The sequence below is a fragment of the Aotus nancymaae genome, unplaced genomic scaffold, assembly GCF_030222135.1.
Source record: "Aotus nancymaae isolate 86718 unplaced genomic scaffold, 86718_ANA_hifiasm-v0.15.2.pri h1tg000077l, whole genome shotgun sequence".
NCBI classification, from domain to species: Eukaryota; Metazoa; Chordata; class Mammalia; order Primates; family Aotidae; genus Aotus; species Aotus nancymaae.
Genome location: NW_026988492.1, coordinates 6,935,256 through 6,946,666, shown reverse-complemented (window position 1 = coordinate 6,946,666; position 11,411 = coordinate 6,935,256). Strand labels below are relative to the sequence as shown.

The window sequence follows — 11,411 nt, the reverse complement described above, 5'->3', positions numbered from 1 at the left end:
ATCGATCTATGATAAAATGAAGAAGAAATCTTTCCTGTGTCAATTCACTGAGAAGTCAGGTTTGCCTACTAAAGTAGCTAGCAGATTATTTAACCCAACTAAGACATTCCCTCTACTAATGTATCTTTTATTTTCTTGAGATGGAGTTTCACTCTTGCTGCCTAGACTGTAGTCAATGGCAGAATCTCGGCTCACTGCAACTTTTGCCTCCTGGGTTCAAGCAATTATCATGCCTCAGCCTCTCAAGTAGCTGGGATTACAGGCATGCACCAGGATAATAATATTTTGTATTTTTAGTAGAGACGGGGTTTCACCATGTTAGCCAGGCTGGTCTTGAACTCTTGACCTCAGGTGATCTTCTCTCCTCAGCCTTCCAAAGTGCTGGGATTACAGGAGTGAGCCACCACGCCCGCCCTGATATCTAATCTTGAATAACTTGGATTGACCTGGACTATGTCTATAGTAAATCAAATCTGTATGTTAATAATAAAACGTTTGTAAAGTGTTCGTTCAAAGGTCTTTGACACCTCACCGTATTTTACAACTTTGTGAGATAGGAGGGCAGGGATTATTGTATCTCCTTTATAGATAGAATGAACTAAAGCTCAAAAAATGTGTCCTGCTCAAGCACACTAGTGAAGATTCACTTTTAATATTTATTTATATTTTTTAAATTAATTTTTAATTTATTTATTTAATCAAGCTATGAGTAGGACTTTTTATCAGTTACATTTCTTTTGAAAAGATGTCTTAGGAACCTTAATGCAAATTTTTTTTCCTTTAACTTTTTTTTAGGTTCAGGGATACACGTGCAGGTTTTGTTATATAGATAAACTGTGTCACAGGGGTTTGGTGTACAGATTATTTTGTCACCCAGATACTAAGCCTAGTACCAACTGCAACTTTTAAAATTTGATTTATCAATCCAGTTTTTCTAACTTTGCTCTATAAAAGATTTGAGGTGGTTATATTTCAACTAGATCCAATATATTAGTGGGTTTAGCTAAGAAGATGCTATACATAGAAAGCCTGATGACTTTCTGGGATTATCCTTAGTTAAAACTACTGGATGGCTTCAACTAAAACGTCACATGTACTTGATTTAAGAATGTGTTAAGCAAAGAAATACCGATTTGGTTGAGAAACTCACAATAATATGAATTTGTAACTTACCTTTATTCTTGTCAAAAACAAAATAATTGCTTTTAAAAGTAAAAGGTATATTTTAAAAATAAATCACAAAATTCACTTCTTTAATCCTTTTTTATTATGAGATGAAATGCAGAAAAGTACATAAAGTTAAATTGATAATTACAAAGAAATATATGCAATTACCATACAGGTCAAGAAAGAAAACACGGCCAACACTTCAGCAGCAATCCTCTTCAGCACAAAACTCACCATTTGAACACCCAATCTTTTGAATTCATCAGAACATAAATTACCCATGATACTGATTTTTTTCATAATTGCATTAGACATAGCATTGAAAATATTGCTGAATTTGCCTCTTTTTTTCAAAGCAAGTTTGAGTTTGCTTTAGATACCCTATTTCCACTTTTCAAGATGCCATTCATTCAAAGGAGTGAGCATCATATTCAAGGTACTCATGCCCTCAGAAAGAAAAATTGGAGTGAGCTGTATTGTTATTATTTTTTTACTATAGAAATATCATTCAGATTTGAATTTCTTCAAGGAGACGCGACAATTAGGCCAAACTAAATAACTTGGATCACAGTATGGTCAGTATGGTATCTTTTTCTTTTCTTTTCTTTTTTTTGAGACAGAGTTTCACTCTTGTTGCCCATGCTGGAGTGCAGTGGCGCCATCTCAGCTCACTGCAACCTCCACCTTTTGGGTTCAAGCGATTCTTCTGCCTCAGCCTCCCGAGTAGCTGGGATTACAGGCACCCGCCACCCCACCCAGCAAATTTTTTGTATTTTTAGTAGAGACAGGGTTTCATCATGCTGGCCAGGCTGGTCTTGAACTCCTGACCTCAGGTGATCCACCAGCTTCGGCCTCCCAGAGTGCTGGGATTACAGGCGTGAGCTACATGCCAGGCCAGGTTGGAGTATTTTCAAAAGGAGATCATTTCTTCCTATACTTGAGAGTCTGCCCATTTGAATTAGTTTAGCTACAAGTAACAGCAAATGCAAAATTACAGTGGTTTATCAAAAAAGCAGATTATTTTCTCACTCACATTAAAAATCTCTCTAGAGGCTGGGTGCCATGGCTCATGGCTGTAATTTGAGCACTTTGGGAGGCCGAGGCGGGTGGATCACGAGGTCAGGAGGTTGAGACCATCCTGGCCAACATGGCAAAACCCCTTCTCTACTAAAATGCAGAAAATTAGCGGGGCATGGTAGTGCGCACCTGTAGTCCCACTTGGGAGGCTGAGGCAGGGGAATCGCTTGAACCTGGGAGGCAGAGGTTGCAGTGAGCTGAGATAGCACCACTGCACTCCAGCCTGGTGACAGAGCAAGACTCCGTCTCAAAAAAACAAAACAAAACAAAAAAACCACCTCTCCAGAGAGGTAACAGTCTCTCTAGAGGTGACGGGCCGTCCTAGGATGCCAGAAAACCAGGCTCATATCTTTGGCTCCATCATCCTTAGCACATGGTTTCCACTTCATAGTCCAAGGTGGGTATTCACGCTCCAGCTCTCACATTCACACTGCAGCCAGAAAGAAGGAGAAAAGTAGAAGAGCCTTTTCCCTTTAAGGACATTTCCTGAAAGTTCCATGCACCACTCCTGCTTATGTCCTGTTGGCAGACATGGCCACATCAAGCTACAAGGGAAGTGGAGAAATACAATCTTTTCCTGGATGAGGAGAAGTCCACTAAAAACTAGAGATTCTACAAAGAAAGAAACGAAGACAAAATATTGGGAGAAAGCCTCCTTTTGACAGAGCTTTTAAATTGGTAGTGCTCCACAGGTGAATTTATTCACTATATAAACAGGTCAATCTTCCTTTGAATATAAAAGTAACTTGCATGTAGAAAAACATGCAAAATTTATATTAGAATTTTGCCAATGAAATCTAGTTTTTTAAATGTTGATTTAAGATGGTCTTTCTTTTTTGATATAGCTAATGAATATTCCTCTTTCTGGAAGTATACTTTGTGATGGAAAAAAAAAAAAGAATAAAAGCCAGACGGAAAACAGCATTGTGAAAGGAAAGAATTCAGTACTACTACCCAGTTGTATACCACCTGGCAAGCAGACAACACTAATAAGAATTTGGAACCCTGCCGATGGAGTCATATGCCCCTTCTGGGCTGGGCGCTAGGACACGCACCTGCCTAAATGCGCCAAGTGTGCTCCCTGCTACATGCTCTTAATGCAGCGGCTTAAAAGCACACAATGCAGGCCAAAGGTGAGCCTGAAAGAATACTCTCACAGAAATCACATCATCCCAAAGTGATCACAAAATTCGATTAATTAGGAAATACTGGACATTTATATGAGTGGAATTAGCATATTTCCTCAAACACTGCATGAAAACTGGGTACCTAATTGGCCAGGCTGGTCTTGAACTCCTGATCTCAGGTGATCTGCCCACCTTGGTCTCCCAAAGTGCTGGGATTACAGGCGTGAGCCACTGCACACAGCTGTGCCATTTCTTTTTTTCTTTTTTTATATTCTTTATTGCATACCTTCCCATGGTATGTGCCCCCATTTCTAAACTATATTTTTCTTGGAGAAATGTTGCTAGTTTATGGAGTTCCTAATATTATATATTAAATAACAACCACAGCCTGGCCAACATGGTGAAACCCCATCTCTACTAATAATACAAATATTAACCGGGTGTGGTGGTGTGCACCTGTAATCCCAGCTACTCGGGAGGCTGAGGCAGGAGAATCGCTTGAACCCAGGAGGTAGAGGTTGCAGTGAGCCGAGATTGTGCACTGCACTGCAGCCTGGGTGACAGAGTAAGACTGTCTCAAATAAATAAATAACCAACCATTTACTCACAAGGCAAGAGTGATCATAGCATCTTGGTAAAAAAATAATACAAAATTATGAAAATGTTTCAAAATAAGGATCAGCTTTCCTATTAAAAAAGTGTTCACCATTGTCTTAAGGTTTTGTGCAGACATGTACTATTTCGCAAAAAGAAAGTCTACACAGCAAAATGATCTGGATAAACCAAGTATCTGAATATGCAGGCCCTGGACAGCTGCTGTAGCACTGTAACTCCCTGGCCAAGCAGGGTTGCATCACACATTAGTTGGATAACAGGTGCTTCTGTTTAGGGGTAACTTTCTGGCACAACAGAGTCCCACTGCTTGCTTCCCTTTTGGCTCCAGTCTGCTGTATTGTAATATTACCAGGGTTGCAAAAGAAAAGCCTAAATGCAATGTTCTTTTCTTTTATTATTTTTTTGAGACGAGTTTTGCTCTTGTTGCCCAGGCTGGAGTGCAATGGCGCAATCTCAGCTCCACACAACTTCTGCCTCCCGGGTTCAAGCAATTCTCTTGCCTCAGCCTCCCAAGCAGCTGGGATTACAGGCATGCACCACCAAGCCCAGCTAATTTTGTATTTTTAATAGAGACAGGGTTTCTCCATGTCGGTCAGAGTAGTCTCGAACTCCTGTCCTCAGGTGATCTGCCCGCTTGAACCTGGGAGGTGGAGGTTGCAGTGAGCCGAGATTGCGCCATTGCACTCCAGCCTGGGTGACAAGCATGAAAACTCCATCTCAAAAAAACAAACAAACAAAAAACAGACAACCATGCCATGCAAATTACATTGAATGTTGTGATTTGTGAGCAGGGATTGCTTAGTACCCTGGGGCCGTCTGTGCTTTATGTCTCGTTATCTGTTTCACATGAGACATAGTATATTACAATTCAGAAAATATTTTAAGTTATATGGATAATAGTTCCTAACAGTGTTTTTTTTAAATTGTGGTTGAATATTTAACATAAAATTTACCATTAAAACATTTTTTAAATGAACGGTTCTGTGCCATAAGTACATTCACACTGTTGTGCAACCATCACCAGCATCCATCTCTAGAACTTTCAGAATCGTATCAAACAGAAACTCTGTACACATTAAACAAGAACTTCCTGCTCCTCTCTCTCTCTGCCCCTGGCAACCACTATTCTACTTTCTGTCTCTATGAATTTGACTACTCTAGGCACCTCCCACAAATGGAATCATACAACAGTTGTCCTTTCATGACTACATTATTTCACTTAGAATAATGACTTCAAGTTTCATCCATGTTGTAGCATGTGTCAAAATCTCCTTACTCTTTTAAGTCTGAATAATGTTCCATTATACGAATATGCCACATTTTGTTTATCCATTTATTCATCAACAGATACTTGGGTTGCTTCCACATTTTGGCTTTTGTGAGTAACTCTGCTATGAATATTGGTGTACAAACATGTTAGGTTACTGCTTTCTTTTGGGTGTATACCCAGAAGTGGAAATGCTGGATCATACGGTAAATAAATTTTTAAATTTTTGAGGAACTGCCAAACTGTTTTTCACAGGAGCTGCACCATTTTATATTCCAACCAGCAGTGCACAGGTGTTCCAGTTTCTCTATAACCTCGCCAACACCTGTTATTTTCTGTTTTGTTTTGGTTTTATAACGGCCTTCCTAATGAGTGAGGTGGTATCCCATTGCGGTTTTGACTTACATTTCACTTGTGACACTAAGCATCTTTTTATGTGCTTATTGGCCATTTGTATATCTTCTTTGGAAAAATGTCTATTCAAGTACTTTGCTCATTTTTTAATTGACTTTTTTTTGTTGTTAAGTTGTAGAGTTTTTTATATATTCTGGATAGCAATTCCTTATCAGATAGATGATCAGATAGTGTTTTAAGGGAAAATTAAGTCTGCTATGAAGACTGAGTAGCAGAAGACACATAGGGGTGAACACAAGCTTTGTGTAAGTGAGTGAAACATACCAGTAAGCAGATTTCACTGGGGAAGGAACAAGTAGAGACAGACCCTCTTACGAATGCCAGGGTGCAGAGTTTCAATCTTTCACTCAGGCAGAGTTGCCCTTCCACTTTGCTTCTTACCTCCCTTAGCATGGAGGTATGGAGTTACCTCACATCTGCCCCATTTTTCTCAGACCCCCAACTACTACATCAGAGACCCACCCCAGACAAATTATTTGCTTTACAGCAATGTTTCTCAAACGTCCTTCACTTAACAATTTTTGCCATCTTTACATATACAACATTTTCCTAGCACTTTAAATCAACTCAATTTTTAAAATTAATTTTATTTTATCATTTTATTTTTGAGACGGAGTCTTGGTCTGTCATCCAGGCTGCAATGCATGGCATAATCTCAGCTCACTGTAACCTTCACCTCCCAAGTTCAAATGATTCTCCTGCCTCAGCCTGCTGAGGAGCTGGGATTACAGGCTCACGCCACCATGCCTGGCTAATTTTTGTAATTTTAGTAGAGACGGGGTTTCTCTGTGTTTGCTAGACTTGTCTCAAACTCCTGACCTCAAGTGATCTGCTTGCCTCGGCCTCCCAAAGTGCTGGGACTATAGGCATGAGCCACTGCACCTGGCCATTACATTTATTTTAGAAGGAATCTTTTTTCTTTTCTTTTCTTTTTCTTCCTTTTCTCTCTCTTTCTTAGACAGAGTTTCGCTCTTGTCACCCAGGCTGGAATGCAATGGCGCAATCTCAGCTCACTGCAACCTCCACCTCCACGATTCAAACGATTCTCCTGCCTCAGCCTCCTGAGTAGCTGGGATTACAGGCGTCCACTATCACACCCAGTCAATTTTTGGGCAGGGTGGTTTTAAACTCCTGACCTCAGGTGATCTGCCCACCTCAGCCTCCCAAAGTGCTGGGATTACAGGCGTGAGCCACTGCAGTATTGTAAATGGAAAATCAGAATCAGGTGTCTTTTCAGGCACAACAGATGATAAACATCAGTTATTCCTTTGTCATTTAGGACTTTTCTTACTGTTGGTACTAGATAAGCACATCCTTTCCCTAACAGAGAGCATCTGCTAGCATACCACAGTGAGACCATTTATTCAACACAGGTGATATTCAATAGACAGTTTGCACTTGTGCAAAAGTTTGTGCCCATCAAATAGAGAAGGGCTGATAGTGACAGAGTACAATCTCAAATGTTTGTTCATTCCATACTTTTCTCTAGCCTACAGAACACCTCTTGAGATTTTATTCCTGGGGCAAAACCACAGATTCTAAGAGAGTTCCCTCTGTCTATGTGAGTGAAGGTGGATACAGGCCTAACTGACTCAGCTGTCAGTTGCCCGGAGGTAATTCTTTAATTCAGTAGTTCTCAAACTCTGCGGCCTCAGGATCCCTTTGCATCCTTAAAAATTACTGAGGAATACCAAGAGCTTTTGTTTATGTGGATTTTATCTATTGATATTTACCAATTAGAAATTAAAAGTGCAAAATTTAAAACTATTTCTAAATTCATTTAAAATAAACTAATTACGTTACAAATTTTTTTATAAAAAATAGTTACATATTTCCAAACACGAATGGCTGTTTACATTTTTATAAATCCCTTTAATATAAGACTTAATGGAAATCAGCTGAATTCTCGTATCTGCTTCTGCACTGAATCTTTTGCAACATTACATGTCATAAAGCCTTTGGAAAATGACACTGTACACTCATTTATGTTTTGCTATTATTATGAAAAGTTTTAACTACATAGATCTTCTGACAGTTTCTTGGCCACTCCCAGATCTGCTTTAATTCATTTAGAGGTAGCATAGTACGGTGGGTTAGAGGGTAGATTCTAGAGTCCAATGCTGAGTGCACACCCCAGCTCTGCTGCTTTTATTATCTGTTTGACTTTGGCCAAACTTTAACTATTTTATGTCCTAGTTTTCTTATTTGTAGAGTGATGATGATAATGAGGTGATACACATAAGGGTATGTAACGATGAAATCAAAAAAATAAAGTAAGACCTTGAAAGAGAGGTGCATACAGGTGCTGAGTCTAGCCTTATACTGAAAGTTCAATGTTATTTGTATTTCTTAGTTTACATATGAGACTAAACATTTATTATTGGCCATCTGTATTTCCTTTTCCTGTAACTCATCTATACATTAATATAATCTATCTACTTTTTGTTGTTATTTTTACTAATTTTGGGAGTTCTTTGTATAGCATACGTATTAACTGCTCGATTCTTTTATGTATTGTAATTATTTTCTCCAAATCTATAACTTACCTTTTAACTTTAATTATTTTTCATCACAAAGAAGTAATAAATTTGTTTGTGTCAAATCCATTAGTGTTTTTCTCTCCGGCTTCTGGATTTCATGTTCTGTTGATACCTAGATCAAAACAATTCTCCTATATATTATTTCAGTACTTTCATACTTTATTTTTTTATTTTTTATTATGTTTTTCTTTTGAGATGGAGTCTCACTCTGTCACCCACCCAGGATGGAGTGCAGTGGCACAATATCGACTCACTGCAACCTCTGCCTCCTGGGTTCAGGCCATTCTTCTCCCAAGTAGCTGGTTCTACAGGCACGTACCACCAGGCCTGGCTAAGTTTTATATTTTTAGTAGAGATGGGGTTTCACCATGTTGGCCAGGTTGGTCTCGAACTCCTGACCTCATGACCCACCCACCTTGGCCTCCCAAAATGCTGGGATTACAGGCGTGGGCCACCGCACTCTCCCTTTATTTTTTAACATTTAGATATTTAATACATTAAGAACTTATTTGGAAGTACAATGTAAAGAAGAGATTTAACTTTTTCTTCAGAATGGGTAGACACATGTTGCAACATCATTTCTTTTGTCCATCAATTTGTTACTGATTTAAAATGCCTCCTTTATAATTCACTGACTTCTAATAGCTATATGGATGTGTTTTTGAAGTGTTTTGATTCACAGAGTATTTTTCTTTTCCAGTAGCTATAACATACATTGTAAATGACTCTAGACTTAAAGTACATTTTAATGTATAGTATTCCCTCATTCTTCTTCCTCATTTTAAATTTTTTCATGAATTAATTTCTCAAGATATTAGAATCAACTTATCAAATACTAGCCTCATTTCCCCAAAGTTATGATGACGATGAAATCCTGGTAGGTTAGATAAGGAACTTGTTAAAATGCGTGCTCTGAATGAAGAGACCCCCCTCAACCCCAAACAGGCTTTGTGTGAGCAACATGGCTGTTTATTCATCTGGGTGCATGCAAGCTGAGTCCGAAAAGAGCAGCGAAGGTTGGTGGGATAGGAGGTGGTTTTAAAGGTGTGCGGTGGGCAGTGGAATGTTACAGAAGTTACAGTTTAGGGAGGTTTTTTGCAAGCTGGGAGGGGGTCGTAGGGTGTGGAGTCAAGAGATTGACCAAGGTCGGTTACAAAATCCAATGGCCTTATCAACTGGGGCGAGAATAAGGAACAACAGAGGATGTCTCAAAATTAAGTAGGCCTTCCAGTTATTTCAGATTTTCCAGGAACTCAATTGGAATGTCTGTGCAGGTCACAGAGGTTAACATGACGTCCTTGGCGCTGTAAGTCTAAGACCTTACAGAACTTTAGGAAAGTCATCAGCTGTGTCAAGTGCTGAAGACCAAGAAATAAAAATCAGGCTTGAGAACCTGGAAGCTACAGATCATCTTGAGCAGGTTCAGGAGTGTGGGAATAAAGTCTGACTGTGTGGGTTCAAGAGAGAGGAGAAGTGGAGACAGTATTTCTGAAAAGGACAGCAGATCAGAGAGCAATGGAGTAGTATTTGAAGGAAGATTCAGGTCAAAATAGTTTGTTTAAGAAGGTGGCTTATATAGCACGTTTAAAAGTTGATGGAAGTGATCTAGCTATAGGGGGAAAAATTGTAAGGAAAGCTGACAATTCTAAGAGTAAAATGCAACTAAATGCAAAAATGGCAAGTTTGGTTTTAGGAACCGCGACAGTTTATCCAGTTATCGGAGTGTTGCGCTGTATTCAGATGTAGATAGGCTGGTAGGTGCAATGGTAGGAGTAGTTACTACTTTCTGATTTCTTCTATTTTCTTAGAGAGGTAACAAGCAAGTTAATGACCTACAAATGAGGAGGTATTTAGAAGATGTAAAACAGTTGTTTAAGAAGGCAGGTTAAATGGATTAGGGAAATACAGCCCCAGGGGGTGGGGGACTGTGGTGCTCACTTCAGAATTAGCAGGACTGTATTTTTTTTCAGCTAAGTTCAATTGCTCTGCGGCAGGCATACAGTAAATTAACCAGGGATGTTGTTTAAGCAGGTAAGAAGATGAGAAAAGGAGGTGAGGGTATATATACAGAGAAGGTTTTATCTAAGCTAGATAATGAATGGGTGTAACATTTAGACACGTCCCTTAATAAGCACAGATGATTCTGACAACTCTCGATATTTGCGGTAGTTATGTTCAATAAAGTCTCTGTGAACGCTGAACTGTTCCTAGGGTAAAGACAATTCCTGCAAGCCTCTGGCCACGATATTTTTGTCAATCAATCAATACATAATATTGTTTTATGCGTGTTTCTGTTTAAAGATACCTTAATATATATTGTTGATTAATTAACATCTAACTCATGGCCAAAAGCACTAAGGAGAAACCCGAATGAAACTTACATAGCACGTATGTTTTCTCTGTAACATAGCACAGCCATTTTTTGCTTAGGAATATTAGACAGCAGTTCAGCAATACCTGTGGGAGGAATTTAACACAGCAAAACCACCAATAAAAATGCACAAACAGGCTGGGTGTGGTGGCTCACACACCTGTAATCCCAGCACTTTGGGAGGCTGAGGAGGCAGATCACTTGAGGTCAAGAGTTCGAGATCACCCTGGCCAACATGGTGAAACCCCATCTCTAACTAAAAATACAAAAATTAGCCGGGCATGGTGGCACACGCCTACAATCCCAGTTGCTTGGGAGGCTGAGGCAGGAGAATCGCTTGAACCCAGGAGGAGGAGGAGGTTGCGGTGAGCCATGATCGTGCCACTGCCTTTCAGCCTGGGTGACAGAGTGAGACTCTGTCTCAAAAAAAAAAAAAAAAACACACTAATGCATTGTAAAGAAGACAGTTGTTTACAGTATAAAAGCTAAAATAATAAGGCAGAATGTTGCGTCATTCAACTTCAGCTGGGAAAGCGGGTGTCAGGCAAGTTAAACTTTCTCCAACTCTGTGTATCTGCAGATACTGGGAGTATTTTTTAGGGTTCCAAAAAATTTTAAGACAGTAGGTTCCAGTTTGCAAATGTGGAATCCTTGAATGAGGATCAACTGTACATTGCCTGGAACTGTCTCCTCCAGTTTGCTACTTTTGGTAATGTGGTTTATTTTTTGAGACAGGGTCTCCCTCTGTCGCCCAAGTTGGAGTGCAGTGGTGTGATCACAACTCACTGAGTCTCGAACTCCTGGACTGAAGTAATTGTTCAGCCTCAATCTCT

At 39.5% G+C, this 11,411-nt stretch overlaps 1 long non-coding RNA gene across 1 annotated transcript; it reads right to left on the bottom strand.

The window, feature by feature from the left end:
• Positions 1-1,248: 1,248 nt before the first annotated feature.
• LOC135271400 (uncharacterized) lies at positions 1,249-10,857 on the bottom strand. The gene is made up of 2 exons (XR_010339533.1): positions 8,214-10,857; positions 1,249-2,674 (listed from the first exon to the last, which is right to left on the bottom strand). It is a non-coding gene; the product is annotated as an uncharacterized LOC135271400 (long non-coding RNA).
• Positions 10,858-11,411: the final 554 nt, after the last annotated feature.